The sequence below is a fragment of the Triticum dicoccoides genome, chromosome 3B (genome assembly GCF_002162155.2).
Source record: "Triticum dicoccoides isolate Atlit2015 ecotype Zavitan chromosome 3B, WEW_v2.0, whole genome shotgun sequence".
NCBI lineage: Eukaryota > Viridiplantae > Streptophyta > Magnoliopsida > Poales > Poaceae > Triticum > Triticum dicoccoides.
In genome coordinates, this window is record NC_041385.1 from 786660095 (window position 1) to 786666626 (window position 6532).

Below are 6532 nucleotides of genomic sequence, written 5' to 3' on the forward strand. Positions count from 1 at the left end.
CGCTGATGATGTTACTAGTCCAATTCCAATGAACTTTATATTAATAGATTACAGAAGATTTAGATCTACGCCTTGATTCTAATGGTTTCTTTTACGATACTAAAGTTTAAGCATGCCAGATCCCCTAAGAAAACCGTCCACATGCAATTGGTCTCTCACCTGGAGGAGAGAGTCCGTTCGGCAGGCCTTTTATGGTACCCTAGCTGAATGCACGTGCGTTGCAACAGAATAACGATACAAAAAACTCGAAGATCACACAACTGATCTAATTCAAAATGGGTTTGCTAATTCTCATCTAGATGCGAATTACGTATGTCACATGTAAGTTGTCTACCACATGATTTATTTGACAAGATTCATGTGTATTACATGTGTTTCTGTTTCAATGTATTTGCTGTTTGTTTTCCATTTACGACTTGCCGACCTTTGGGGTTTGCAGGGTCAGGGGCCTTGCGTCTCGGCTTGTCCTCGTTTTCCTTGTCGTTGGGATTCAGGGGTTGTTCACTCAACCGTGTGTATTTTTTTCAGCAAGGGGATGCGTTCAGGTTGTTTTTGTTGGGCTATTTTCTTATGTTTATTTAAAAAATGTTTTTATTTTTTTCTGGGAGGCTTGGGAGAAGATGGAGGGTAAACATACATCAAATAGCTCAGCAGCACATAGACATCCAGTTTGTCTCTGATCAATTGTATCATAATGTAATTTCGATATATTTAGATGTTTGTTCATCTTTTTACAGTAACTTTTAGCAATGTCTCATCTAAATTTGCCATCGTTTGATTTAATTTCTTTAATTTTGGTGCAACCACTCGAGCCCCCATCTATGTGGTCGTTGTTTGTTTGTCACACATCCTTTGTTGGACTGTTTGGCTTCTCCTTTACCAGACCGTTATTGTGGCGCCTTGGCAGCCTGTTTCACTGCATTGTTTTTGGGTCGCGGCGTAGAATCGGAGGAGACAAGAAAGGGGAGTTTTATCATAGTCAATGCCTTCCTAGTTCATTTTGACATTCTGTCCCATTATTTGAGAGCTTCATCAATATGATATTTTGCACTGTCTAATTTAAGTTTTTGTCCATTGCATCTTGTTGCCTCAAGTTCAGCGCAAACTCTTGATCTCGCGAATGGAAATATGCCCTAGAGGCAATAATAAAAGTTATTATTTATTTTTAATTTTGGAATCAATTGTTATGTTATGTGTCATAATTCCATTGATTCTCAAGTCTACAATAACCACAAAACACTGAAGAAAACTCATATGCATGTGTTGAATAACAAACGGTAAATGGATTTCTAGTGTCGCCTCTAAGACTAGCTCAAGTTTTGCATGATGGCTCTGTTTTCCTGATCATGGGCATACTTTATGTAATGAGGATGCCAACAACTTCAAGAACACAATGGTAGAAGAACACTTGTGTTAGATGAAAGTTTGAATTTGCCAGGGGTACAAATGAAATGAAAATGAATAGATAAAACAATTCTAACAAAAAGTTCTGCCACCTATACTTTATGATATTCTAATCAGACTGGATAACTTTGTCGACATTCTTAGAGAATTTTATGACTTAGTTTGGAATTCTGCTTACTCACATTGAGTATATGTTTCCCTTCCTTTTCCTGCTAGGATCGGAAATCTTGTGTATTTCTATATCCATACGATCAAGTCCTTAGGTTTCCGAAATAGTTTAATGGAAAACGAAGTCCTTCAAACTATTGCTATTTGACTCGGACCTGTTCCGAAAAAGTCAAGGTATTTTTAATTGTTTGTTGACACGGACAAATTATGGAAAACCTCTGAAAGAATTTCCATATGAAATATCCATAGTTTATGCATCAAATGGATGCCAAGTTATTGATATTACACCTCCCGGGCCAGAATTTCTCGTCTACTTATTCTTTTATTCTTCTATTTTGAATCCGAAGAAGAAGAATAAAATTCATTCGAATAATTTATTAATTCTTAAATTAAGTAATAAAAAAACTTTTCTTCTAGCTCGACTTCTTCCTTATTTCATATCTTTACCTTCGATAATGAGTTTAATTCCTTTAGTAGGTACAATAAAACTATTCTTAGGAGCTACTTTAGCTCTTGCTCATGGATATATTAAAAGAAGGTTAGCCTATTCAAGAATTTAAGTGTATTATAGATCAGGCGGCACCCAGATTTGAACTAGGGATAAAGGATTTGCAGTCCCCTGCCTTACCGCTTGGCCATGCTGCCAAAAAATCTGATAAAAAATTAGAAAACAACAAGTATTCATCCACGTCTTCTCATGAAAAGCCATGAAAATATTTAAAAAATACAAAAACAAATCCACTATTGGTTTTATGTCTACCAAAACATAAAGTAACTCCCAATATAGTAGTGAAATCAACACGTAATTAAAAAGGATCGACGCGAATGTTCCGACTTAAATAGGATCTAAACAAGGAAGAGCACTTGCCTTTTAATTTTTTTTCTATATGCAGCCACCTCTGGGTATTGAAGTCCTTGATGGTCATGTTTGTCGCCTTCGAAAGGCCCTTTGGGAGAAAAGCATCCACCTGGTCCTTGGTTTGAGAAGTTTAGCTCTATGGTTCAAGCTGCTGGTTTCTCTTCTAGTGAGCATTACCCCGCACTTTTCACTGATACATCCGGTCGTACCTTACTTCTTCTCTATGTTGATGATATGTTGATCACTGGAGATGACCAGAAGTACAGTGCTTTTGTTAAGAAAAAGTTGAGTGAAGAATTCAAGATGTCAGATGATGCACTTTGGATTTTGTCAAACTAAACCATAAAGAATATCATATAATTCGAATGTATATCTAGTAGCAAAACTGAATAATATATATATATATAAATGAAAGAAAACAAAAAAATAGTATTCTAACATAGAATGAATTAAGGGCTCTGGTATTACCCCAAACAAACAAAAAAAGGATAAAAACCTATACACATAGTAGTACCAAAAATAGTATTCTAGTGAGCATGACCCAAACATCAAAGATGAATTGCATCTCATATAGTCTCTCCCCCGTCTCTGTCATGCGTGTATACACATGGACGTACATACCACATACACAAAAGGCACCGAGGAGCACGTCTGCATGTATACACACAGAGGAAAGAACAACAATCTATGTAAATTTCACAAAAAATAAACACATATAAGGAAATGAAGACGGAAATAACAAACAAATTGGAATATTCACATTGCACACACTCAAGGCCAAGAAAGATGCGATGCTCGGTACACCGGGCGACCTTCTACAAGCCCGTAAATGTAAAATTTGGCCCTCAAATAGAAAATACGGAAAAAGACTTGGACGATAACCGAAATCGACTAATGGATCGAAAAAGGCAACATATCGCTAGTAATTAACTGACCGACAAGAATTTTTTCATCAGGAGGAAGGCGATCCCTAGCGCGATTAGAGTTCTGCTAGTCCGCCGCCAGCCGCCTCCCCTGTGGCAACGCGGTGAGTGGTGATTCTTGTCCTAGGACGGTGTCGTAGGGTGTCATGGCTGGTTTCTTCCTCTCTGCTATGAGGATTTGCTCGCCTTTGCTGCTGGTAACCCGTGGTAGATCAATTTGTCTGCTCGTTCAGGGAGCATCTCGAGTATGAAGTTTTGAAGGATTTGGAAGGAAGTCGTGCTCCAATTTTTCTCAGGCTGGATGCGGGTATAGTACTTGGAAAAATGAAGCTTTTAACTTACAACTGTCGCAGACTCATCGGGACAAGGCTCTGCTGAAAGTTCAGAAGCGGAATTGTCCGGATGTTGTTTTCCTTTCAGAAACTCACCTTGATGAGTGGTCGGTGGACTATTTGCATCATAGACTGAAGATGGATTTCAAAGAGGTAGTTCAGAGCAAGGTTTTGGTTACCGAATGCGGCATTTTTACCGAGGGGGATCGGTAAACGTGGTTACCACGGTTACCATGAAATTTCGAGCAAATTTCCATAGAATTTCGAACAAAATTTATAATTCAATTTTGAATTTAGATTCTTTCAAAATGGATATAGATAGCACATGAACGTATATTTATCATAAAAGAGCTAGTACTGCAGTGCAACGTTGTCTACTCGAGTGCTGTGAGGTGCTACCATACTTTACTGTACATTGAGTGTTTAAATTCAACAAATTAGAAAAATGCATTTTTTTGCTCGATATGACCATTTACCCAGGGGGGCCGGAATATGTGGTAACCACGGTAAATCTTGAAATTTTGAGCAGTAACCAAAACCCTGGTTCAGAGTGATGGTCGGAGTGGAGGATTGCTGCTTCTTTGGAAGAACAAGACAGATAGTTGTTTCATTGATGTCTATATTGGGAGTAGACAGGATAACGTGTGGCACTTCACGCGGATGTACGGTGAACCGGGGTGGCAGCATAAACGCTTGACATGGTAGCGGCTGAGAGATCTGCATGCTATTGATAATATTCCTTGGTTTGAGATGGGAGACCTAAATAAAATTATATATCCTTTCGAGAAAGAAGGGGGGAACCCTCGCCCCCTTCACTTCATGCAAGCCTTTAGAGAGGCTTTGGAAGATTGTAACTTAGCCGACAATGGTTATGGTGGAGAAAAATTCATGTGCCATCAAGGGAAAATTCCGAGAGGCTTGACCGAGCTCTGTCAAATGAAGCATGGAACCAAAAGTTTGGGGAGGCGGTTTTTGAAAACCTTGATTATAGCAAGTCAGATCATATATCAATTATGATTAACATAGAACCAACAGCTACGGAGGAAAATAGTGCACCGGTAGTGTTAAGATTTGAGGCAAAGTGGCTCAAAGAGGTCCATTTTCGTCAAGTTGTTGAAGAAGCCTAGGAGCAGGGCTAGTGTTCGAAGTTTGAAAAATACCTTGGCGGAGAAGTTCTATGGTGCATGATCATCTATATACTAAGTGGGACTAATGTGTGCTTCCAAACACTAAAAGAAGAAGTCAGTCTACAGAGTGAGACTTGGAGAAGGCTGCTAGTGGAACTATAAATGGTGAAAATACAATAAAGGAAAGAGAAATAGTAAGGGAGGTTGAATTGTTACTTGAACAGGAGGAAATTCATCATGCACAATGCAGCAGGTTGGACTGCTACGATTTGGAGATAGGAATATGTCATACTTCCCAAATTTTGCTTCTGCTCGTTGCATAAGAAACATGATAAAAACAAATTGAGGGGTGACAATGGTACGTGGTTGGAAGGAAGTACAAAGTTGAACCCTAATGTGTCACAATATTTTGCGGGGCTGTTTGTGACTGAAGTTGATTAGCCAGATCCGGATGTTCTAGGTAAACTGAGACAAAGGGTGTTAGTGGCCATGAATGGAAATCTGCTGAAAACCTACAAGGCTGGAGAGGTGAAGAAAACACTTTTTTGATTGGAGATTTGAATGCGCCGGGTTGTCATGTGATGCATGATATTTTGTTGAAAAAATGTTGGCATATCCTGGATGATTCTTTGATCTTGGTAGTTTTAAATGCAATAACTGATAAGGTGATTCCAGTAGGATGGAATGATACATTGATTGATCTCGGGAAAGGGCTTCCTACAGGGAGATCCCCTATCACTGTATTTGTTCTTGATTTGTCCAGAAGGATTATCTAGTCTTCTGGCTCATAAAGAGGAGGTTCATGGCATCGAAGGCATCAATGTTTGTAGAAATGCACCATCATTCTCGCATATATTATTTGCTGATGATTCGCTTATCCTTATGAAATAATATATGACTAATGCAACCTCGTTGAGACAGGTACTAAATTAATATTGTTCAATCTCTGAGCAAAGTGTACATATTTGTTAGCCCAAAATACGGATGCTACCATGAAGGCTAATATTTGTACGGAACTAAATATTATGTCTGAAGCATTGTTAGATAAATACCTGGGTTTACCAGCCATGGTTGAGGTGGATAGAAGTGATAGTTTTGTTAATCTATTTGAGAGGTTTATAAATAAATTGAAAAGTTGGAAAGAAAAACTCCTATCTATGGGAGGTAAGGAAATCCTTTTGAGGGCATTGATAGAATCAATTCTTGTTTTGTAATGTCAGTTTTCAATATCCCCAAGAAGCTTTGAAAATAAATGACGGATGCAATGACTGAATTCTGGTAGGGTGACACCAATCAAATTAAATGGATGCATTGCATGGCTTGGTGGAGGATGTGTATTAAGAAGAAGGATGGAGGTATGATACCCCACCTAGTTTTATTGTTTCTGATGTAATAAGCGATATATCTCCTTTTAAAGTGAAATAAAGTGCGCCATGAACGCTTTCCCTCGAAAAAAAGGATGGAGATATGGGCTTCCGGGACCTTCAGTACTTTAATTTAGCTATGCTGGCAAAGCCGTCTTAGAGACTTATCACAAATATTGACTCTTTATGTGCTCATGTTTTGAAAGCCAAATACTATCCAAATAGTAACTTACTAAAGGCGGGCCCGAAGACAGGATCCTCTTTCACATGGCGAAGCATTGTGGCTGGACTGAACACCTTTCATAGAGGACACATTTGGAGAGTGGGTAATGGTGAAATGATTAATATTTGGGAG

General features: G+C 38.6%; 1 non-coding gene across 1 annotated transcript; it reads right to left on the reverse strand.

The window, feature by feature from the left end:
• Positions 1 to 2146: 2146 nt before the first annotated feature.
• Positions 2147 to 2217, reverse strand: TRNAC-GCA. Its single transcript has one exon. It is a non-coding gene; the product is annotated as a tRNA-Cys (tRNA).
• Positions 2218 to 6532: the final 4315 nt, after the last annotated feature.